Below are 24,334 nucleotides of genomic sequence, written 5' to 3'. Positions count from 1 at the left end.
AGACAAAGTTATTTTCCTATTTAAATGGGAGGTGGGAAAAGGGTATTTTCAGAAAAATCCAATGAGGGTTAAATAATGTGACCAAAGTGGCATATATCCCAAACCTCTTTCTTTTGGAACAGATGTCACAGGAAAAACTTCAGAGCAGCTGGTTTAGCAAACCAAGTGAGAAAGGGAAGGAGAGTGGGGTGCAGGGTGACTGGGAGGGCTGTGCCAACCCCCTGCAGTGGGAGGAACCTCCTCTATGTCACTGTAATATTGTGTTATACCTCAGGTCAGGGCTTCCCTGTCACACCAAGAAGCTGCTCATAACGTTCACTTGGCAGTGATGGGGAGTACATGTCAGAGGCAGACTCCAAAATGACCCTGGATATCTGGCAGTAGGTTAATTGTCCTGGGTGATGACAGCTTCACAAGACTTTTGTCTGATCAAATGAAAGCACTTACTGTAGGAAGGCAGCTGGAGGTAACTGGATCAACATTTACCTAGAAGGCTACATTTTGATGTTTAAATGATTTTCAGATAGCATTACAGCGTGCTCAGACTATTATTTCATGAGCATTAAGCCTATTAATTTATCAATGACATGAAAGGCAAGAACTGGCTCCGCAAGAAAATACCTTCTTAGTAGCCTCAGCCATCTGCAACAAACCTGCCTTCATGATCTCTTTTGCTATTTCATAGCATTTCTGGAATTTGAAGACTGGCAACAGAACAGGCACCAGGTGCTGCTGCTGGATTTCTCGAATGGGAGCTCTTTGCTCCGATTCCTTTGCGTTTGCGTAGGAGTAGCTGCATCTTGATCATTCAGTGGAGAAGACAGTCTGGAAAGTCAAGGGCACTGGATCAGCCACCCCTGCGCAGAGAAAGCAAACAGGGACAGTTTCTGCTTTCATCCTTTTCACCCCGTTTTAATTAAGATAGTGGGAGGAACCTCCTGACAGGACACGCAGAGGATTTGTTTCCCTAAGCTTGTGCTGTGCTAAGGATCTGTATACAGATCCTTCAAAAAGTGCCAGCATTGAGTGGATAATCCTTCCTGCAGAGAAAACAATTTAAAAAAAATAAAATTGTGCCACTATATCTGGTGCCTTAACAGTCAGTAAAATTAGGATCACACAACCATGTGAAGCATTGGAGGACAATTTTCTTCTCCCACTGGGTGAGTAAATCAACTCCCAGTGCTGGCCGGAAGGCTTCAAGGCATGAGAAATGGGGCTGACACAAAGGAAAGATATCTAGGCTTCCTCTGTCTGCACACACATCCTCTTCCAAGTCAAGTAGACTTGGTCAACAATGGAAAGAATAAGTCTTCTCTTCCTTTTGTGTTGTTATTAGAACATTTTTTAGGATTTCACATGATACTTTGTAACTTCAAATAAGAAGACTCAGTCTCCCTAAGCTGGCCAAAACAGCCAACATGCAGAAATCACAGAAACTGGGGAATCAAAATTGGCATAGCAACATAACAAAAAAAAATTTTAAAAATGTCAACACACAGCATTGTTAGGCTCCTTCATTTATATTCAAAAGCAATCCACTATTACAATTCCGAGATGTTATTCCTTACTTTAGAGAGTAAGCACATGAGTCATGACCTTCCCATACTGAGGAAAACTTAAGTAGCTGCAGGAAATACCATAAAAGCCATTCTTGAAAACAGTTGGTAGGGTGGGAATCAGATGAGGAGGTAAAAGCTGTTGTTCACTCAAGAGATGACATTTTTACATCCTTGAAATGCTTTATTTTTTTCATCATTCTGTAGTACCTGCAAAATAGTATTTACCCTGAGTCAAGCACTGGCAATTCATTAAAGACTGAGCAGAACTTGGCAATACAGTAACATCCCTAACAGGTGGAACAGAGGATCTGGGACCTTGACAGGCTGGTGCAAAACAGCATGAAACCTTTGCAAGTAAAGTTTGAAATCCACTGCTTTTTTTGTTTTATTTCATTTTAAAATGAAATTGCGTGTTCTAAAATGTTGCTGAGGTGAATATACTTAAATCACTTGTCTATGTTACATGGACTTTGGTGTTGAGTAGAAAAATGACTCTTTCCAAATCAAATTGGTCTATTATTTTGGAGTGGAGCTGTACAAATCGAAGAAGCAATCAAACCATTTCTACATTCTCTGACTGCAAACAGAAAATGGGAATGAGGCAAGAATAGAGCAAAATCTAAGAGAAATGCTGAGTATTTTGTTGAAAAGCTATGCTGCGTAAGCTATAGGTTCTCTTACAGAGGCTTCAGAGATACTTGTCATTAAGATGTGGGACTTCACCAGATGAGCGGCATTGTGTCCCCAGCCCAATGTTTTTCAGAAAACTGGAAAGGTAAGGATCAGAATGGAAGTAGAATGACGATGTGTGAGCTGGGGAGCATGCCCCAGTGCAGCTCATGCCAGACAGGTGCTGGCCTCCTGCTGCAGTCCCCGTGCAGCCCGTCACCGTGGGAAATCCCTACCAGAAGTAACAGTGTCCCCAAAACATTGCACGTGGAAACACAGCAGCCAAAAGCTGCGCAGGTGGCAAAGGTATGGAGACCTGCACGCAGCACGACAATACAGAGGCTGTGGGATCCCACCTTCGAGGCCCCTCGGCACACCAACAGCAGCACCGTGGTCGCCTTTCGGACACCGGTACACAAAGTGGCGTGAGGCAGAGGGCCCGGCTGCCTTCGCGCTCAGCTTCTTGGCTCAACACCTTCAGACCTTTGCTGAAGGTCTTCAGACCTGGGAGACCTCTCGCTGCTCTATCTCCAGTCGCGTCCCTGGAACAGTAAAAGCCCTGTCGGTGTAATCCGTGCAAAGTGCCACGGCTCCACCGCAGCCGTGTCCCGCCGCGTGGGGAGAACGGCAGCGGGGCCGCCGCGCCGAGGGGGCTGCGACTCCCACTCTCCCCCTCTTCAAAATGGAGACGCGGCACCTTCTCGCCTTACTGCCGGCAGGCAGCCCCCTCCCCCCCACACCTCGGATGGAGCCGGACCGACCCCACCTCCCCGCCCGAGGGCCGCCTCACACCCCTCCCCTGCCATGCCCAGGGCGGCTGCGGCTGCCCACAGGTGTGGCCCGCTCTCGTGGCGGCGGGCGGTGCGTGCCCGGCGGTGTCTGTGGGCAGCGATCCTGCGCGGAACGCGGCGGCCGCCCCCCGGGAGCGGCGTGGAGGGACGGCGCCTGCTCCTGAGTCAGCAGCGGCGAGGAGGAGGCAGTGGCACCTTCCGCCCTGCCCAGCCCGGCCCGGCCCCGGTCCTGGTCCTGGTCCCGGCCCCACGCCCGCTCCCGGCTCCCGGCGCCCAGCACCCGCGGGAGGGAGCGAGGGAGGGGCGGCGGGGCCGCGCCGGCTCCTGCCCTCCGCTAGGTAGGATCTCCACGAGATAGGATCGCCACAAGATGGGATCGCCGCCGCGGCCTGGGCGAGGGCGGGGAAGGGGCGGAAAGCGGAGCCGGTGCTCTGGGTGAGGCTGGGCTGAGCGCTGGGCAGCCGCCCTCGGCTGCTGGTGGGGCGCAACCCGGGCTCCGGGGGAAGGAGCTCTGGCACGGCTGGGAACGCCGGGCTGGAAGGCTGCGGGACAGCGGTAGCGATGAGCCACCCGGTCTTCCAGGGAGTTTTCCTTCACTCCTTGACTCCCTCGTCTGCGTGTAGCAAAGTGTGTATCCTGTGCGACCTGTTAGGCCGGGAGCGTGGGGAGATACAACAGTGGGCTGCTTTGGGGAAATGTGTGTGCGTTGGTGTTTAGTTGGCAGATAGATGTATTTATTTATGTACGTGTAGAAAAATAAGTATTTATGTATGAAGGATCAGTTTTGATAGGCTATTTCCTAGGTGTGCATGTGCATTTAGCTATGTCTGATATTAGATCAGAAATCATAGCATTATGTTGTTCTCTGTGTGTGTGTGCATTGATATTTATGTATCCAAGGAATGTAAGAATATTAGCCTCCCCAAGCTGCTCTCCAGTGTCAAAGTGTGTTTTTGTTACAGCCCAGACATGTATTTATATGTCTGCTGAGCATGGTGCTAGTGTGTAGTATGTGAAATGCTTTGTCAGATTGCATTCTCAGCAGTAAAACAGAGCTTAAACAGGAGAAAGTGTTATGTGTGATTTTTATATCACTGTAGTTTTGGGTGTTATCTGTATTATGATTGCTATACAGGAACAATTCCATCCTTCTCCTGACCCCCTTCAGGCCCCTATTGCAGAATAGTCAGATAGCTGAGGGAACAAAATTAAATGCGAACTGTTTTGCCCTCTGTTCCTCCCTATCTGTTTATACTGTATACATGTTCCTCACACTGACTGCATTGCCAAGAGAGTGGATTTGATATATTAAACTCTGGGGTAGGTTCTCTATCTGTTTTTGCCTTTAGTAGTTGGAGACTGGTCCTCAGCCACACAACTCTGAGAGATGTTTTTTCATGTAAGTATCCAGCTCTTGTGTTTGACAAGATCTGACTGTTGCAGTTGATGTTTCACAGTTAGGCATTGCATTGAGCTAAATTTGAATCTTTAAAAACCTGGCATAATACAGAGTTAATAGGTGATACTGTCTATACTCATTTTGGGAGCTTAGATGATGGGAGGTGAGCTGCTCAGCATGTTATGGGTCTGAGTGGTGCAGGTGAGGTGAGACTGTGTGTGTACAAGCTTCTTGGGCTGATGCTTCTCCCCTAAGCACAAGGCAGTGGAGAATGCAGTATAGCATGGATTTTACATTATTTAAGGTAAGTGGAATTATGGTCATGGTGGTCTGTGGAGGGTGCTGTGTGCTGGGGCTGCTTTTCCCCACCATTTCCTTTGGAGAATACTGTGATGGAGGGCTGGAGGAGCACTTCTGTAACACTTCTGAAAACTTCTGGTTCCACAGAGAACCCATGCAGCTATTAATGTGCTTCATCTTCACTAGTTGTGTATCAGTGAGCTGTAATTCTGTCAATTCTAATGAGCTGCATGGAGTGAAGAAGTTTTGGCGACCTGGAGGTGCTGTAGTTTGGTTCAGCTTTGCACAGAGCTGACCTCTCACCATGGTAGTTTTAGATGCTGTCTGAGCAGGCTGCTAATTTCAGTGGCATGGAGATGGAGGAGTTACCGTGGCCAGGTTTCTGAATGTGCTAATGAAATCTCCATCAGGAATGCTTTAAAAACAGTTTATTCTCTCTCCTACCTATATACTAAGACACAATATCTGTTTTAGGTGAAGTCTTTCCAACCCTTTCCAGCTGTACCTTCTGTAATATTGGAGCAGGCTTGCTATGGGCTTCCACATATACCAGTGGTATAGACTTTGCTTACAGATCTTTCTTTTAAGAAAGTGTGTGGGAAAGGTTTATGTATGCTAGTTTTGATATGTTAGTATGCTAGGTACTAAATGTATATCCTTAATGGGAAACTGATGATTAAAGGTGGAGCTGTGAACAAGTGCTGCATATCCAGCAGTCTCCAATTTCAGGACTGTGGAGAAAGCAAAAACCATTGTAATGGATATTGTACCCATGGGGAGAAATCCTTCCTACTGTCAGGCAGTTAGCTTTCAATTTCTGTCACAAAGTGTCTTTCTGTACAAATTTATAATCTAATATAACAGCAGATATAGTTGCTTTTCCATTTAAGCATCTAATCTCTTTCTGAATGATGCCAGGGTATGACCACTGAGTATTTTTCAGGATGATGTGACCTTGTACTAAGCAGATTGGAATTGAGTCAGTCCAGTTGGAGATAATATGAATGTGGTTAGTCTAATGCCATTTTTCAGCTAGTTAACCTTGATGAAGGGGCAGTTCAAGGGTTGTTTCCTGTCCTAGTGCATTTTCTTTGATAAATCTGTCCTCTGTATACTTTGTTAACTGTTCTGCATGTTGCAAGGAGTTCCCCTAGTAAAATATAGATGGGTTTTAGAGAAATAAAACATGCTCAGTTATCTGAGATTGGGCTCCAGAAGTTTGCATCTTAGGGGGGTGTGTGTGCACATGTGTGCTTTAGCTGTTTATTACAAGCAACTGGTTTTCTGAACAGCGGAGTTAATGAGAATTTCTTTAAAGTTGTGTCTTGAGGTCAAAAAACCATTTTTTCATTGTCTTTACCTGTGCCTCCTCATTTTTGCCATGAAGCTCCCTCTTGCCACAGACTGGACTGATTTCATGACACATGGGCTACCATTTTCAATTATGGAAACTGGATGGCATATTTTATGAGGTTTGAGCCTGTAGATGTTAAAATTGCAGCTTTGCCTTCTCTGGCCTGGTTGATTTTACAAAAGTCATAAGAACTTCCTTCTGGTAATCTCTTCTTCTCTGGTTGAAATCAATTAATGGCTTAAAGGGTACCTAAGTGAAAAAGAAAAGCTGTCAAGCAAGATTTTTCTCTGCAGGAGAGCAGACTAACAATGGACATAAAAACTTGACATGCTCTTGACATCCCCATGTCTAGAAATGAATGTGCAGCATCCAACTACATTAAAGCTCTTTTCTTGAAGGTGATAAAGTAGCAAGACAAATTGAGAGAGTGTTTATGTACTTCATTTGGAAGATTTGGGCTTTTCTGGCTATCTGCTGTTGTACCCATGCCCCTTATGCAAACTTTTTCTCCTGCGGTGTGTGTTATTGTATCTCAGGCAGTTGCTGCGTGTTCAATACTCTAATCTCAGAAATGGTCAATTAACTTTGTTGACATCAGTACTTATATTACTTGATCCAGTCTCTGCCACTCAATCTGTGAACAGCTTTGAAAGCTTTCATAATTAGGTAAGTTGGATTTTATCACACCATAGCATGATACAAAAATATTACCTAAAATCCTAGCACATCTATTTGACTTTGAGTGTCACACTAACGTTTCTTCTACTGTATGATGCTTTGTTCATTATTGAAGGTAGTATGTATCACCTGCAGGCCATAAACCAGAAAGTTTGCATCTCATATAAGGGAAGTGGGTTCAGAGAACTTCTACAGTAGAATTGTAATGTGGTAGTTTTCATTGTCTTCCTCCACAACGTTTGCATTGTGAGTACTATTAGTGCTGGAGTGTCAAAGTAAAATTTAGTCATTAATTTAAGTGCAGCAATTCAAATTGCACTGGACAGTAACATAAACATTTTTGCAACTCTTTCTGTAGCTAGTATTGCTTTGGTTGAGGTTATAAACTCGGTTTTTTGAGACAGCCTCGTGTGACAGCTAGCCTCTACATTTCAAAGATAGAAAGTGTCTGCAATTTCCTTTGAAGTGTGATCATCTCTGTGTTCAGCACTTCTGAGATCAGTGTCCGGGGTTCCTGCATAATATGTTTGCAAACCTGGTCTCCAGTCTGCAAATATTAGCTTTGATGCTTAGGTAGAAATCATGTTACAAGAAGAGTCATCTTTAAATCTTCTTTTTAAGTATTAGGTACTAAGTAGCACTATTATTGCAACAGTTGAATTGCAACAGTTCAAGTTATCATAAAAGACATCTTCTAAATCCTAGCAGTGACTTAAATGGGGTCATGACTGTCCCATGAAGTTTTTCTTAAAAAAAAAAAGGGCATTATTTAAAGTCTCAACCAGTCTATGAAAACTATGAATCTTGTGGTTTTAAATTGTACGGTTTTCTCTTCAGCAGAGAAAGAGGGGGTTTTTTTCTACTGAAAATTGAGACCTTTTCAATAATTACTGTCGTTCAGGAAATGGCATTTTAAGAAAATTTGTCAAAATCCTAAGAACTGCAATTCAACAATGGTATTTTGAATCGATTAATTGTTCCTTTTAATTTGTGGATGTGGAATATAAGTGGAAAAAAATTGCTCTTTCTTTCAGCTCAATGCTATAGCAAAACTTTTTGTAGTTTTAGGATAGTCATTTTTGACCTTGAGCAAGTGCAAAATCAGTACATTCGTGTGTTCTGTGCAATTATGTGATTCAGATTAAACTATCCATGTGAGAATCTTTCTTCCACCTCTCCTTATAATTTCCTCAAGTTTCTCCAGAAGCATCAACCTGCACTTGCAAATTTTCCCTCTGCTGCACAGGGATGCCTCGGCACCTAGCTGGAACCCGCTGTGTGGGGCAGCTTGCTGTGTGTAATTGCTTTCTGCCATGTCTCAGTTTTGAAAGACAGGTGTCTGCTAAGGAAGGCAGAGGCCCCCCTTGAAGTGGCAGATATAACCCCTTTTCCCTCCAAGTTATTATATTTTGAAATCAAGAGCCTTTAGGCGAAGATGTGGGAAATAGGAATAACAGTTCTTTACTCTATATATATATGTATATAACCAGTCAAACAAAACAACAACAACTATGGCAGTAACAGCAATCACAAACCCAGTCCCAGCCTTCTCGGCTGTCAGGCCCTTTCCCCTCGGGTGCAGTTCCGCTCGCAGCCGGCAGGGGCGCTGGCGGCTCCCGGTGAGCAGGGCAGGTGCGATGGTTCCCCCGCGGCTGCAGGGGGCGCTCCGGAGCAAGCTCGGGACACACGCGGCACCAGTGCCCTGGGATCCCGGGAAGGAATGGAACAAAGGCTTCACAAACCGCTGGGCAGCTGATCCCGGGCTCTCAGGAACAGCAGGCTGGAAGGGCAGGGACGGACGCAAATCCCGGGTGGCAGACGAGATGTATCCAGATGGGAAAAAACCACGGAGGCCCAGGCAGGCAGGGTGAGCAGGGCTACAGCGTAGCGAAAGCTCGAAGCAGCAGCGGAGCAGGGCAGCCACAGCTCGGTCTCCAGCAGGGCAGGGAAAGCGGCTTTTGGGGTCCCGGCGTTGTTTCCAGCAGGAAGAAAGAACGGCCAAAAAGAAAGAAGCAGCAGCTCCTTTCTCTGCAGCTTCTCTCTCCGGACGCTCAGAGCGAACTGTCCCCACACCCAGGTGTAGACAAAAGAGTAGCCAGGCCCGCCCCACTCCCCTTTTTGTCTTTCTTAAGTACAGCTATTTGTCCCCTAGCAACATGCATATGGGAGAAAATTCCTTTAACAGGAAAACCTAAGACTAAACTAAAACCCCAACATGCCATAATGGCACTTGAAGGAACTAGGCAGTCGATTGAGACCACACGACTTTGTCACACAGGCCTTCAGTCAGCAGTTGAGCAGTAGCACATTTGGATTCTGCAAACTGAAGATTTCTACCACCTTCTATGCAGTTGTACATGTCTTTTTTGCAGGCAGTTTCCTAAATCTCTTTTTGCGTTTTCCATCTGAAGCTCAAAACTGATGTTATGTACACCCATTGGATAGTTTTCTTCTGTGATCTGTTTTCCTGCTGGAAAAAAAGTAGTTAAATACTGGAAGATAGATAGATCGTTTGATAGATAGATAGATTGATTAATTGATTCTGAACTATGCTTCATGGCAGGCTAATGACAGGCTAGATGAAAATCCAGAGGATGGTGCAAGGTTGCTTTGCCTTGCCTCTGTGCTGTGGAAGGTACAAGATACCATCTTATTCCTTCAAGCTCTCCTTCTATGGGTCTCACTTAATTTTCATTGTGGTGTAGATATTTGAAGATTGCCTCACCAGTTCTCTCTCCTCTATGTCCTTGTGAAAATGGAAAGCAAATGGAGACTGAGTATAATGGTTTAGATGAGTTGTCCAATAGTTTCACTGCCTTCTGAAGAGAAATATTTTGATGTGTCTGGCCTGTCAGTGGGGAGAGAAAGGCTCTCAGGTGTCTACTGATCTCACTCTGTGCTACTAATTTTTCCTAAGGGTTAGTATTTGATTAGTCTTCCCTCCTTGCTGGGCTGGCTGACCTCAGGGCTATACAAATGTATGTATGGAAATGAAGTAGTAACAATCCTGAAACATGTAAATCCTGACACTAACACAAATAGTGTTTTTACATCTTAGCAGAACAGTTCCACCATTCATTGGTGGGTTTAAAATATTCTTTCCTTCCTTATCAATAGCTCTTGACAGCATATACCCCTGCTAACTCTCTCACCTTTAGGATTTCCACAACTGTTTGCTCTCTCCATGGCAGTTGTAATAAAGGCTGCTTAAATCTTGTAGAATAAAACTGCTCTTTGTATGCAGCACTGCTCTTTCCTCTTTATCTGGCTGTTTGGTGTCACTTAGCAGTTGACAGAGCTGTGGATACCAGTGGAACTAGTGGAGCACATACTATCCAGCTTAACATGGCAGAGTATATTCAGCTATTCAGTTTGTTGTTTTATCACCACTTGCTGTTTGGGCCCTGGACTTGACTGAGGAAATTGATACAGAGTTGGGATGTAATGCCAATCCAATGTCAGCCTTCACTAAGACCTGTGGGAGACCCTCTTAATGAAGCGGAGAGATGTTTGCAATTATAGCTAAATCCTGCAGCTGCAATAATTTTCCATGAGTAGTCATGGTTTTGTTTTCAAGTATAGGTACCTATTGTTAGAAAATTGTGTGAGAGGAAGGTGACTTTGCACAGGTCATAAGCATTGATGACTCTGCAATATCTTCCTCATCTGCTGAAGGGTTTGAAAATTATCCCCTTTATTTAGATGCCTAACTTGTGGCTGTTGATGATGTGTGTTCATACAGCACGTGTTATTTTTAGAAGTCCTAGTGTCTGCATGTGTCCTGAGTTTTTCTCTCTCTTACTAGGGACAAATGCTACTGGCATGAAGTTTAATTTTCCTCCCCTCTGCAGTATTTATGCAATGTTAATTAATGCTCAGCTATTAAGTAACTGTCTCAGGTATTAATGCAGGTACCATAACTGATAAAATAACTAATTTGAATTCTTCATGAGGGATGGATTTCCTGAAGGATTTTCTTGTATTATGTTTAATAGAAACACTGACAAATATGTGTGTGCGTGTGTGTTTTTGTGTACAGACACTTTCATTAGGTGTGGTAATATGTTATTTTACTCAGCCAGACTGCTTTATAAAGGAAATGTTGTCAGTTCAAAAATAAGGTTTTTGCTTTACCTGTGTGGTGAGTTTCAGATGCTGTTTCAGTATTTCTTTTGGCATGTTCCCTAGCTGTGCTAATGACCAGAAGGGCAAGGAGGCAAGGAGCCCCTGCCTGCCTTTCTCCCCAGTGCCGGTGTGGCTGAGCCCAGTGTTCAGGGCCCTCATTCTCCTGGAGGTTTCTGCTGTCTGGCAGTGCTCTTTGACTGCCTTCATGACACCATTTGTCCCTGTCTCTGATTTTTTTGGCATGCAGGGATTCTGCTACACCTTTTGTGGAATGCCAGCATACTGCCTTATGCTCTATTTGCAGGTTTGCCGATGTAGGATTTGAGTGTATTCCCAGACACAGGTAATTCAGTCTGTACACGTTCTTACTGCTAATGGCCCTGGCCTAATTATGTGTAGGAAGTGGCAATATAGTTCTGCTTGGCTGATCCCTTTCTCTAAGGGAGAAAATTACTTGAGTCTGCATTAAAATTAAGGTGAACCAAAATGCAGAGTGAGATCTGGTGTGGAGGAGAGGGGGAATATGAGGGTAATTTCTTTTCCTTGCAAATGTGTTGTACTTCTTGTGTTATCTATGAAAAGGTGTTGTGGTCCTGATCAGCAACTGCATATGTCTAAAAGATCATGAAGTCAAAATGTTTGTAAAGAGGGATCAATTCAGAATTTCCCCTTGTTCTGTTGGCTAGAACACTGCCAGAAGCTGTCAGCCGGAACAGAAAAGCATAGTGTTCAGAGTAAGGCAATATATGTATAATACGTACCTGTTTTGACCATACCTGCTTCTCAAGGCTACCATCCCTCTTCTAGCTAAGAGTGCAAGTCAGACTTGAACTCTTAAGAGCCAAGAAATGCCAGAGTAATTACCAGCAATGGCGTCTGCTTGTGTTGTTACAAAAATAACAGGCTTTGTGTTATATGTGAAGGATAGAGACACAGCTAGCAAATTAATCTTGTGGCCTTAGTTATTTTTAACTGCTGGGCTGGCCACCTTAAATTTTAATGTGTCTTATGTTTGTGTGATGAAACTTGCACTTGTGTGGCACAGAAAAGTATCATGGGGAAGATAAGAGGAGCATTGCATGCACACACCGCTGCTCTGTTTACTGTTTTAACAGTTCAAGAAGGCATGCAGTGTCTGGTAGCTTTGTTCTCATCTGTGAATCAGAAGCTGTGCACTGAATTGTGACTGGGTGCGCTTTGTGTCTGAGCTTGATCCTCATATCAGGAAGCACAAGCTAGTGTTGCAGTGAATACGAGCTCTTTTATTATGTGGAAATTAGGCATCAATAGATGTGGAGCCACAAAGGAGCATGGGAGAACACAGTGCTGCTTTTGTGCATTCACTGTAACCTCACATGGTGGGTCCCATCAGGATTCGATGAAGATTGTACATGTGGTCCAAAGTCTGGCATTTTGCAGCTTTGTTAAGTCATATTTTCTTAATAGAAATTAAAAAAAAAAAAAAAAAGAAAAGAAAAAGAAATCAAACCACAACCATTTACTTCAAGAACTTTTGTTTCTGAACGCAGGACAGGTAATGCTGAAAAAGTCTGGATCATTTGCACCATCTCTCAGTGTTTTTCTTAGTGTTGCTAAAAGTAATCATGTGTCCTCAGGGTACTGTTCTGTAAGAAATAGAAGCTGCTACTTGTCTCTTTTTAGTGACAGTGAGATTGTAAACTTGGCCTTGCAGAGGAAAAGGCCTATAAAATAAATTATTTTTCTGCCTCTGATTGTGATTAATTCTGACCTTGTGATGTTCTGATACCAAGCCTGATGCTTTTTCCTTAGGCTAAAGAACTAAAAGTCTCTTTTAGGCATCTGGTCCATTTGGCTGTTTCTGGGAATGAGTGGAGGTTACAGGAAATGCACAGTATCTCAGAAACCTTGAGCTGCAGTAATAAGTTCTTCTGCAAATCATATTTTTAGTGGCTAACAACTTTTCCAAGTCTAGAAGGATTTCCATAGAAACAAGAAAAAGGCTGTATGTGAAATTATAGTCTTACCGTAATAATATCTCTTCTACCCCTCAAGAATGAATTATTTGGGGTTTGTGCTAGTAAGTTGGAAATATTTATTAGGAACATAACTTACTAATGCTCCTCTGTTTTTTTTTTCTCAAAAGCCACAGAAACATTTCGAAAACTGTTGAAAGGTGAAGTCTATAAAAATTGTGTGCTCTGTACATTTCTCTGGTTTGGTTTGAATGTTCTGAAATAAAACACCAAATAAAAATAATCACTTTGAGTAATGTGTTAGAATAAATGTGCATGGGCAAGTGTATGCTGCTGGATTCAGCTGGAAAGGCTTAAGAAATCATCTCTTTTCAGCTGGACATCCCTGCCTGCATAACTGAGAGCAGGATAAATAGACTTTATTGTGGTGAGTGTGACCATTACTGGCATATTGTCCAAGAAGGTTGTGGAGTCTCTTGGAGATACTGGATCTGTCTGCACATCATCCTTGGGAGCCAGCTCCTGGCTGCCCCGCTTGAGCTGGGGGGCGGACAAGGTGACTTACAGAAGTCCCTTCCAACCTCAACCATTCTGTGGATGGGTTTTGTTAATCTCCATAGTTCATTTCAGTATGAAATTAAACAATTTCCTTTGCTTCACTTTTACAATGAAGTCAAAAGACAAGGCTCCATGTTGTAGGACCTTCAGGACTGGCTCTTTCCCTCTTGCGCACAAGTGCTCATTTCTGTTCAGTTGCCAATGATCCTGTACCCTGACACTGCTCAGTGGCTGTTTCAGTGGCTGCATAAGTGGAACATGTAGAATGACTTGGCTTAAAAAAAATAAGCACTTTTGGTCTTTTTGTCTGCTACAAAACCAAGTAAGTTTATAGTTGATGGAAGGACATAAGAGCAATTAGGGAATGCAAGACAGCAAAAATGGCCCTGTTGCTGAAGATTTTGTATCATAGAAGTAGTACCTGGAAGCATCCAGACAACCTTTTGCTCTTTCTCAGGTCAAGCCTTACTAAATTTGCTGCAGAGGAGCACAGCTATGTGTATTCTGTCAGGAATTACTTCCTGAGAGAACATCTAATTGCAGATATTAAAATGGCATCATCTTAGAAGCAGTAAAGTGTTGTGTGTTTGATTTTTTTTTTTTTTTAATGTGATCAGAGATAATTTTTCTAATTGTTCAGCATAGGAATAGATTGGAAGACCATCTTACTCTTCACTAAGGCATCTGCCTTAGGAAGGGGATTTTGTTTTATGCTGGGTAGAGCAAAGGTCACAGAAGTAGAGTATCAGGCTTTTGAAAGTTAGTAATGGTCTCTCCTGGTTTTACAGGGAGCTTTCCCAAAGCTTTATCTTTTTGTATTTGGGACAGTCCCTGCTCTAGTCATGTTCTGTAGTCATGAGTCAAGGTTTTAAAAGGTTAGAATTTTAGCTAAGAGTTAGAAGAAATTTGTATTGATTAAGATACAAAGTAGAAAAACTAAAGGTAAGTTAATGATTATTAGATGCCCAAGCTAGAGCTAAGTGATGTATTATTTGCCATTATATTTTAGTTTTAAGTTTTTTTTATAGAAGGAAACAGAATAAATGAACTGTCATCAAAACAAATGGAAACTAATAGAACCAAGAAATAATTTCATAATAATTGATCAAAAGTAGGAGATCTTGGGCTGCGCCAAGAGGCCTGCCAACAGTAAGAAAGTAAAAAGGTCACTGTGAGGAAGATATTCCTGATGTCATCTTTCAGGACCACTGACCCAATTCGAGACCACTGGCCCAATTCAAGAGAGAAACTGCGCATGCATGAAAGACTAACGATCTCATTTTAATACAAAGCGGAGGATGGGAGGTGCTGGGGTCATACATATGTAGAAGATGTAAAACTTGGAGGAATAAATAGAGAACGAAGAACCTTGTACTTTGCTGGCATGTCTTTAGGAGGCTACTCCCATGCCTCCTGCCGGTGCCTGAATAAACATACCACTTTCTAACTTTAATTAGTTAGAGGGTCTTTTGTCCATGGATATCAAGATTTAACAAATCAGTCATTATGTTTGTGTTCTGAGCAGAGTTAATGCTTGTACCACAGGCTTGAGGAGAAATTGTCAGAGTCCAATATTAAATAGAATATATCCCCTAGAATAAATTTCATCTCATTTTAAGTGTGAAACACGGCAAATGACTCCTCTATCAATTCGTAAGAAATATTTAATGAGAAGTGGAAGTCTACTTATACACTGAAAAATGCTTTTGTAATTTGTGTTTTCCTAGATTTTGGTGAAAGGTACCGTAGGAGATGGTTTCACTGGAGACATTGGACTTGATGATGTGTCTTTTCTGGGCTGTACTCTTTACAATGGTAAGAGCTGAAGTGCACATCTCTGACCTGTGAGCTGATTGATTGCTGTCATTTGAAAATATTGCTACTAGAAAAGTATAAACCAGGTTAAACTGTGACTATGCCTGACAAGGAAATCCAGACTTGTTTCCCTGCTTCTCAGACCCTCATATCCAGGCATCAGCACAAAATAGTTTCTGCTGTGCATGTAAGGTCCAAAAGAGACCCTTAGCGAGAAGTGTGCCGCTTCCATACTCTTTGAGATTTTTATTCCTAAAAGGTAAAAGAAACTCATCTGTGTGTAAATGAACTGAACTTTTATTCATCCTATTCAGTTTGATACAGCTTTCCACCCCAATAATTCCTAATATACTTACTGTGCCAATTGCTCTCACGTGACAGCACAAAAGTAATTCAGGTGATAGAGCAACCTGTCATCAAAAGTCATTGTTACTAAGGGTAGTACAATGTCTACAGAATTGTAAAATATTATATCCCAAAAGACATGTACTTCAAGACACCAGACTCGAGATCCAGAGGTCATCACAGAAGGGATTTTAAGAGGGCTGCTGTTAGCTGCAGCAGGCATTGCAGGGTTATATATGGTGTGACAGTTGCTGTAAAGTCATGACAGGGCTGTAGAGCAGCAAACAGTTTAAAACAGTGTCTGAATATTAGTATCCTAGCACTTCATATATACACCCTAGTGCAGATGAGTTTTGTTCTGCCACTCCAAAAATTTCTTGTAGATATAATTGGTTCTACTAGGAATATCAAATGTGTATGGTATTTCTTTTGCAGATAATTATCTAATGTTTTACCATACTTATACAGAGTAAAGCTGTTATTATAACATTTTGGATATAAAGGCTTTTTGTAAATAGTTAATGTACCGTGACTTATATTCAGGGGACATAAAAGAAATAATCAGAAAATACCTAAATATTTTTAAATTAGTTAGGAAGAAAACTTTCAAAATAAACAAGAAATTTGGAAATTATTGAGGGTCAGAGTTTCAAAGTTAATAACTAAACAAAGAAAAGCTCATTGTGTGGAAAGATAAAATAGTCAAGTATAATGGTGGACAGGAATCAGGTTTTGTGTTATGTATATACTGAAAATATTTTAAGTGTTGAGAGCAATTTTTGAGACAGTCCAGGGTCCTGCCTTTATTTTATCTCCTCCATGTCATAAAAGTATCCCAACAACCAAAAAACAGTCAGAGAGACTGTGGGAATAGCCTGCAAAACAGACAACAGCTGTGGCATATTCCACCATATTTAACACAAGTGGGATCAGGCTGAAAAAGCAGGGTTCCCCTGTCCCTGTGCACTAGAATCAAGCACTGCCCAGTTGCTCTTGCTCCACTTTAAGTGACCAAATACTCACAGGGAGAGATGGTTTTGACAGCTTGGTGGTAAAGTCTCCCATAAGTAACATTGAAGATGTTGAATCTTTTGAATCTTGAATGTACTGCTTCAATACATCATTTGAATGCCCTAATCAAAGGCTATTCAGTGATGCTTGCTCTGGACAAAATGGTGTTTAATAAAGTATAGAAAATTAATTGTTTCAAAATAGAGACAGTATCAGGTCCTCCTTTCTTTTCACGTGTGGCGAAGGCTAGGGTACTTCAAAATTTCTTCTTCCATTTCAGCTTATCAGGAGCAGAGGCTTGAACGTGGCATTTATATTTAAAAATTTCTGACCAATAAGGTCCTTGCTATTATTATGAGTTGTAGATAGATTTATCAATTAATACAATTCTTCCTTCAGAACATTCCTTCCCCGAAGTCTTTTGTTTGAGTTTTCGGACATTATGGGAGTATCATTCATTTGACTGGAATATAATTTATTTAATGTCATAGATTTTCTATCTACCCTACAAAATAGAAATGGGTAATTTATTATCAGTATTATTGCTCCAGCCTTCAAGGGTAAAAAAAAAAGAAATTCCTTGCTATCCCAGACACATTTAATATAAAAAGTCTTCACGCATACTTTTTAATTAACTCAGGTGTATTGCTCAGGTGCATTGTGCACTACAGCTAAAAATTTAATAAATTATTAAATTTTAAAAAGGAGTTTTATGATGAAAATTCATTTTATGGACAATAATAGCAAAGGTTTTCAAGAAAAGAGAGTAAGTTTGAAGAAAGGTGCATTTTAAAGAGTAGGAGGACAAAAAAAGATGATTTGCAAGAAGTGGTAATGAGTTTGAATGAAACATAAAGGAGGTGGTGGAACAAGGTGGTGACCTCAGAATAATTTCTCTAATGAGAAAATAATTTTTTTCATGGATAAATTTACAAGGTAAGAAGGTTACATAGTAATTTCCACAGTCACTTGTAGCAATCAACATGTTAAAAAACCCCATTATCATCGGAATAATCTGTTAGCCTTGGTTCACTGAGAAAATCAGTTTCTGTGATTGCTTGGTGAGTCTTGGCATCAGTTTTTTGAAGTGATTCACTGGGTTAATCCAAATTCGAAAGACAGGCAAGAGGTGTAAATAAATTCCTGCAAGTGTCAAAGATTATATGGATGGTGTGATAAAACTAGTGCTTTCCACTGAGGACAGCTCCAATTCAGTTCCTGCTGAGCTCAACTCAACTGTCCCGGCATGTTTCCATTAAGCTATACCCTGGAAAAGGGTGGGAGCGGCAAGGGGAGAAACCATTATGAAGCTGGAGTGCCTTAGTCCAGGTGCTCAACGTTCTTTTGGCTCCTTTTTCAAAGGAAATTTGCCCACTATTTCTACAACTACTTCAGCAACTTCAGTTCCTGCCACACTCCCCATGAACAACTGCACAGAGAAGGAGTTTGTCTGCAGAGCCTCTGGCCACTGCATCCAGATGATCCAGAAGTGTGATTTTAGACCTGACTGCTCTGATAAGTCTGATGAGTCAGCTTGTGGTGAGTGGAATAGATGATGTTCTTTGCTACCTTACTAGTTTTGTGTCTTAAACACGTTGCTTCAGCAGTTCTATCTTATCTTTGCAATTTGATATTAGCACCTAAATGTTATTTTAATGTGATTTTCCCCAGAAAAATAATAGCATTTTGCTCTTAATATATGTGTGATGCAATGCACTTTCTGCCTTCTGATTCAGGCTCAACGTTTCAATTCAGGTAACTGCTGAAATATAGCAGGGGGAGGAATCCTCAGCTCCCTAATGATTGATAACTATACATGACAATTTTAAGTGAGCATAGTTTCTTAAAATGTTCACTAGTCTAGACTGGAAGAGAGAATAACTTTAGAGTTTCATGTTCGGGGTGGATGTCTGGGAGAACTGGATCCACTTCTTACCTACTTCAATGAGTATGGGTTTCATTTGCTTGTTTGGCTGTTGGGGATTTTTTTACACCAAATTGTTTCAGCAGCAGCAACTATTGTGAAATTCACCCTACTCCACACAGAAGTGAGTTCCAGCCTGTAAAGCTGTTAGTCTTATGGGAATGCTGTAAGTGGGAAAATGGACAAGGTCCGCATATGATGTCCATAAAGATCTAAGGCAATTGTCTGTTGCTTCTGAGTTGCAGCAGTTCACACTGTAGCATTTTAGAAGCTATTAATGACTTCCTTTTGCCTCAAAGAACAGTACTTGAAAGAACTATTTACTGAAGACAGTTAATGTGGGGGACAGACATCTAGAGACAGTGACCTCATCATCCTTTGCAAGCAAGACTATTGTCACTGAAAATGAAAACTCTGAATTCATTACACAAAGTGTAGGGAATTCAGTCACCTCTCTCAAGGCTGAGGACTCAGTGAGGAAAAGCATCCTTCACTCCCTATGTCTATTTCTTATGTGGGAATAACCGGAAGAAATGAATCTGATGTTTAAGTATCACTGGGTAGTTTCCTATAGTGTGAAAAAACACCAGCCTTCGAAATCTGGCCCTGAGAAATAAATGCAGAGCCCTCTGATTATTTCTCTCCTCAGAAATTTACATTATCTTACAAAACATCTTTTCCTTCTAAGCAAGATAAATACTGTGGAGACTACACCTTTACATATTTGTTCTGTCTGAGGTCTCCCATCACTAAGATGGGAATTTATCACTTAAAAGACAATGCTGGACTAGGACTTAAAAACATCCTGACTGAAACAGAAATATGGTCACAGGAAGGTGTTATCTTTCTCAGAGGCACTTTACATATAATGTTTACAAAGCATGTTAAAAAGGGGAATATGCATTTAATGCAACTCATCATTCTCATGAAACATCACAAATCTTCGTATGGGTAACTCATGAGATCACACTGCCTGCAGTTTGCTTCCTTAGTGAGGATATACAAGCTGTAAATCAAAACTCACTCTCTCTTTAGTCTACCATTTTTAGCCTTCAAGGAAAGAAGTATCAGGCACAGTCAACCAACAAACTATGATTTCTCGATGCAGCATTTTATATGGGTTTATGGGTTAAAATAAATTCTCATTTTCCTCGCACAAGTCTCAAAAAAGTCACTTAAGCGTAATAATCTGTTCCAAAGTTCTGGAGAGTGACTAGACTCAACTTGGATCATGTGCTGGAGAATAAATATTCATAGCAGAAATGGAAAATAAATTGGTTTCTTTACCCTAAGGAGGATCAGTAGTGAGCTCACTTTTCTTGTCCAGTTGCTCAGGAAGCAAAAAGTCATTGAAAGGCAGTTGCATATTTATTTAGTAAGACAACAATTCAGTATTTGACACCAATACCAAATAGATGCATTTTTATGTAACTTTCAAGTTTTGTGAGAACTGCTTTGTTTTGTTTTGGGGTTTTTTTAGAACTTTGGGCATGGACTTTGTACACAATTTATAATGGTTTGCTAATGTCATCAGCCTACAGGACTGGAGACAGAACCATACAGCAGCTCACAGATTCTTGGCTGATGAATTTTACATAAATTTCCATGTATATTATATGGCAGATTATTAGAATGAGCTGAAAGCTGGTCAGAACGCATAGGAAGGTAGATACTGTGGTGCAAATAAATTGGTGTATTCCCAAAATTAGAATCTGTCTAATAGAGGAGAACATATATAATTCATGTTTTATCTATAAGGAAAAAACTATGCATGTTAGTAATGTGTAAGTATTCACAGATACTATGAATTGAATGCGTTTTATCTACATGTTGCTTTTTGTATTGTAACATGAGTTAAAAATTTTCAATTTTTATATAAACATGAGTAATCACTGTTAATCTCTAAAGTTACAGAAGTCTGTGACTTCGAAGATAAAGGCCTGTGTGGATGGCATCAACCAGCCTTGGAACAGATGTCAAGAAACTATTCCATACATATCACAAACACATTCAAGTGGCAACTTGGAAGAGGAGCAAATCTCTACCCTGAGCAAGAACAACACTGCCCATTAACCGATCATACTACGTGAGTACATTTTTTCAGGTGCTCGAGTCTCTTCTAGAATGTGTGATCTTAACCACATACAGATTGTCTAGGGGAAAAACTGTTCCGTTTACAATACAGAAACAGTTTACTGATTTAATAATGACACATAATTAACTGACAACCAGTGAAGTAGGTATGCAGGATCAATACTACAGATGAATCAAAATAAAAAACATTAATAAGCAGATAAAAATTACTAAACACCTTTCTATAAGTAATTCCCAAAAGATTCAGTACATCCCCATTCAGAGAAGCACATGTGTACTCCTCCCACAGGATATGTGGAGTACAAGCATGTTCCCACTTATGGGAAAGCAAGTTTGGAAGACATGGCTGCTCCAGCTTTATGTGTACACATGCCATGAGAAATCACCCTCCTTGTAGCATGCCAAACTCCCAGCCCAGCAGTTGGCTGCAGGCTGTTGGCAGCATCCAGTGGGGGTGGTGCTTTGTCTGGTCTCTGCAGTGGTTGTGGCATCAGCAAGATGACCTCTGGCATGTCAAAAACAGATGTTGGCCACTGCTCTTTGCACTGCGTTATCAATCCCTGCTACTAAAAATTCTCATCCTACTTTTACACTTCTTTTCAAGCTGACTTCTCCTTTGAAATCTGGCTTTGTAATTAATTTGGTACTAATTTAGTTCACGGTGGTCATCCTCTTGATCAGTTTTAGGTGAATACCTTCTCAAATGGTCTTTCTTCACACAACTAATTTATGCTCATTTTTCTACCTTACTAGCTATGGTTAGTTGTAAGCTATTGCTACCAGTTTTGTTATTGTTATTGTTATTGTTAATTATCGTTGTTAGCTATTGCTCTTATCCCAGCAGTTTTACCCACGGGTGGGCAGTACAAGTTAACACAATAGGTCTTGTGAATCCTGCAGTCATTTAATATTTGACTAATGCAGTTCAAAACTACTGTAGTTAGAGCTAACTTCAGTTTCGTTGATATTTTATTTACCATTTATTTTGATTTTACCATTTTTCTGGTAAATTATATCACCTCATATTAAAATGTAAAATATTTCTATTCTCTCAGTGAAGATTTGTAAATTAACATTGCATTCTAGGTAGATTGCTTAAGATAGGTACTAGCTCCCTGGAAGATACTCCTTTCATTTAACTCAAGGAACAAAACTTAAGTTTTCTGCATGCACCTTTGGTTTTAAATGTGTGAGGTTTTGTTTTGTTTTTTTTTAATTAAGTAAGAAATGTGTTTTAAAAAGATGCATTAATCCAGTTAAAAGTAACGGTAAGATTTATTGATAAAAAACCCCTACAGATAACTAGCAAATGTATTGAGTACAAACAATTTTCAATGTAATACAACTTCATTAATAAGAAAATTTCTGTGCAGTGTATTTATTCTGAACAGAAAAATACTTGCCTGGTTCTAGTGACACATATGTTTACTTCCTGTGGCAATAGCCCATAGAGTGCAGAGATGGTCTTTAAATTAAGACCACTCCAACAAAATCTTTGCTATATTGCTACTAGTTTCAAATTACATTATATTGCATTTAATCAGCCTGAATTCTATCACTATTAAAGAATGAGCTCAATATGTTAGTTTCACTGTGCACTTCATTAAAATTACTGCATTTTTACAAAAATCCCAAAACAACAATACCAAATCCAGAAAAAATCATTCAACAATAGCAAAGAATTGCAATGCTACCTAGTTGTTTCTCGGTCTCATGTGAAAAGGAAGTATATTCCATAAAAAAGAGCAACTGTTTACAATAAATTAGCTGTCAAATCTTTCATTGACTGCTCTTTAATTGTTATATATTAGCCAATACCAGCCCTGTATGTGTACTTAGTAAATCCTCTCACAACCTTTCCACTATATGTTTGAATTGGCACAGTGATACATGGAATTTTATTACTGGTTTTCAACATATTTTCAGGGTTTAATGCAACAAACAGTATATTGAAAAGGACTGATGAAAAGAGAAAGTAAATGATCCATAGAGATTGCAGTTTTCAGGCAACTCTGTAATGTATTTCTCTTGTGGTGTGTTGCAGTGGGGATACTGCAACATGCATATACCAAACCAGGCGTCCCGTGGAAAGGAAATATATATGGACAGACAGATTCTTGCTAGATGTTTCAGAGATGTTTATTTCTCCAGCCGCATGGCCGGAGCTCTGCCCAGGAACTGTTCCAGTCACGGGACCAAGGGTCCTTCTGCCCGCGCAGGGAACACAAACCAACCAATGGGAACGAGGCTGAGCAGGGGCAGGGAAACCCCGTGTCTGTGCCCTCAGGGCCCCTCTCCCAGGGCTACACGGCGGGGGAGGGACCCCAACACCTCACCCGTTTTATTTTAATAAAAGGAGAATGAAAACAACTGGATAAACATAACAAGAACAGTTTCAAAACAAAACAAGCCACCCTCCTGAGTCTTTAAATGTCCAATCAGATTCTGTGGAACATCTTAGGGCTGACAGAAGGGAGACAGAACTCTGAGCATGCTTTGTGGGGAAACTGAGGCAGGAGAGGGTTTAACTTCTTCCCTCTCCCTTTTCATCCCCCACTCGGCATTGGAAAGGGATTTTTGGGGAAACAATTGGCAAAAGCATGGTTTTGTGAGGGAAACCATGGGTGAAAAAACGGATTGGGAATACACTGGGGGTAATAGGACATAGGGTAAAAGGGAAAGGTGGGATTAGGAAAGGGAGACTGTAGGGGGGGCTTACAATGGAGATATTGTCTAACATGACTATGATTTTTTGCATATATACTGCCTTTTACAGGAACACCATCAGGCCCAGTGACCTGCGATGCTTATAACCCTTTTCTACCTCGTATAATTTTGAATTCCACTACCTCTCCATCTCCCAAGCTTGGGATGCATTTTTCAGGGTTATTCTTTTTAATAGCAGTTCTATGCACGAATATGTCTTGCTGGTTGTCACACCTTGTTATAAAACCATAATTTTGCTTAACATTATACCATTTTACTATCCCTAAGATCTTAGTTACTATGATCTTTTCCTTTTTCCGAGTGGCTGCTGTTTTCTGTCTCGCTGCGTCTTTGCTCTCTCCTTCGGTCGCTCCCGTGTTGGAATTGTCGGAGCTGCTGGTGCCTGCGCGCTCTTCCCGGGGTCGCGTTCGGGGCTGCGCGGGCCGGGCCGGGCCGCGCCGCTCAGTTCTCCGTGTGTCGCCTCCTCTGGTCGCAGCTTCGCTGCCGCTGCCAGGCGCTGTACCCACGTCTCGGCCGGGCCCCCGAGCGATGACTCCCCCGTGCCCTGCTCCAGCGCGCGTCTCGGCTGGGCACGGCTCCGTTCCATCGCCACCGCCGCTGCCGCCGCCCGCGTGCCGCCCCTCTCGGTCGGGCATTCACGGGGCTCGCTCCACCACGCGCTGCACGGGACCATTCGGGCACCGCCGGGTCCCGCCCCTCCCACCGCGCCTCGCTCCGCCACTGACACTGCGGCTCGCGTGGCTCCGCCCGCGCGCGGGAACTGCCTCGCTGCTGCTCGCAGAGCGCTCGGCGCACGTGGCCTGGGCCGCACGGTCCCTGCGCCACGCTTCCCTTCGCCAGGACACAGCTGACATTGCTCAACAGTCTCGGTAACTAAATAATATTCACGAAAATATTCTTCCATCGGCATATATTTTGACTCCAATATTAACTGTGTCCAAACGGTTTTCCAAAAGCCCTTGGTAATAATTAAATCCCAAGAAACATAGAAAAAGTTCTTAAACAACCATGCCAGGAAGTGTTTCAG

General features: G+C 41.7%; 1 protein-coding gene and 1 long non-coding RNA gene across 10 annotated transcripts in view; one reads left to right on the top strand and one right to left on the bottom strand.

The window, feature by feature from the left end:
- Positions 1-1,507: 1,507 nt before the first annotated feature.
- Positions 1,508-2,984, bottom strand: LOC125322061. The gene is made up of 2 exons (XR_007201829.1): positions 2,588-2,984; positions 1,508-1,769 (listed from the first exon to the last, which is right to left on the bottom strand). It is a non-coding gene; the product is annotated as an uncharacterized LOC125322061 (long non-coding RNA).
- Positions 2,985-3,100: 116 nt separating this feature from the next.
- Positions 3,101-24,334, top strand: part of LOC125322035 (voltage-dependent L-type calcium channel subunit beta-2-like) — a 30,826-nt gene continuing 9,592 nt past the window's right edge. For 4 of the 9 annotated variants that reach the window (XR_007201823.1, XR_007201824.1, XR_007201825.1 and 1 more), the window contains exons 1-4: positions 3,433-3,649; positions 15,119-15,206; positions 17,925-18,101; positions 20,395-20,572. The gene's annotated coding sequence lies outside the window, so the exon portion shown is untranslated. Of the gene's footprint in view, positions 3,361-3,426; positions 3,650-15,118; positions 15,207-17,924; positions 18,102-20,394; positions 20,573-24,334 lie in introns of those variants that run through there. The other 5 variants (XM_048295584.1, XM_048295566.1, XM_048295593.1 and 2 more) reach the window with 5 other exon arrangements.

The sequence above is a fragment of the Corvus hawaiiensis genome, chromosome 1 (assembly GCF_020740725.1).
Source record: "Corvus hawaiiensis isolate bCorHaw1 chromosome 1, bCorHaw1.pri.cur, whole genome shotgun sequence".
Classification (NCBI taxonomy): domain Eukaryota; kingdom Metazoa; phylum Chordata; class Aves; order Passeriformes; family Corvidae; genus Corvus; species Corvus hawaiiensis.
Note: the sequence above shows the minus strand (reverse complement) of the source record. Positions and strands in the feature narration are given on the sequence as shown.